Here is a 767-nt window from a genome sequence, read left to right as displayed (position 1 = left end):
TTTCTGTTTTTCCAGGCTGACCCACGTAGATCTAGGTCATTCATTTAACTGCTATCGTACTATTTCATTGTTTGGATACACCACAGTGAGCTCATCCTCCTATGGATAAGCACGTAGTTTGTCTCCCGCTTTTGCTGCAATAAGGATCTTCCTGTACAGCTCCCCCTCCTTTTAGCCATTTTTCAATACAGCAGAAATCCTCTTTGAAAATTAGAAATAGTACCCTAAAGCTACCGAGTTAGCCTTGACCAGTGAGGGTTTAGACCCCTCTGTGGTCCCAGCGCATAGGCTGGAGCCTTGGAATCTAAAGAGCTCTTTCCATCTTTCCTAAGAACCTCTCTGCTCTGTACAACCATTCCACGTGAAGTCCCAAGTGCCAGTGTGGTACCAGGCCCCGGGCTTCAGCACGGTGTGTGCCATGGCTCTTCCAGGCTGCTGAAAAATCAGCTCTAGTTAGCGTGTGCTTAAAACACGCTTTTCCAAAGCACTCTGGGGCTCCCCTGGGTCCAGGTCTCTTTCTGGAGGATAAATGAAAAATCCCAGACTGAAAGATGAATGAGCACAACCCCAGAAGGAACCTTCTGCCCCAAGACCAAACGTCCATGTTCCTTGGGCTCTGTTCCCTTTGCTCTTCAGACTCCACACTGTCTCCCTGCGTGACTTAATCAACCCCCTTGCTTTCAAATGACATCTTCTTGCCAATGACTGCACCATCTCTACCTTCAGTTTGGTTCTTGTCCTAAAATCCAGCCCCATACATTGAGTAG

The 767-nt window shown here is 47.7% G+C and overlaps 1 long non-coding RNA gene across 8 annotated transcripts in view; it reads right to left on the bottom strand.

Moving 5' to 3' along the window:
* The window catches only part of LOC307188624, a 301789-nt gene that overhangs the window by 103937 nt on the left and 197085 nt on the right, over nucleotides 1-767 (bottom strand). The gene's annotated exons all lie outside the window — the stretch shown is intronic.

This window comes from Stenella coeruleoalba, assembly GCF_951394435.1.
Source record: "Stenella coeruleoalba genome assembly, chromosome: 7".
Lineage (NCBI taxonomy): Eukaryota > Metazoa > Chordata > Mammalia > Artiodactyla > Delphinidae > Stenella > Stenella coeruleoalba.
Note: the sequence above shows the minus strand (reverse complement) of the source record. Positions and strands in the feature narration are given on the sequence as shown.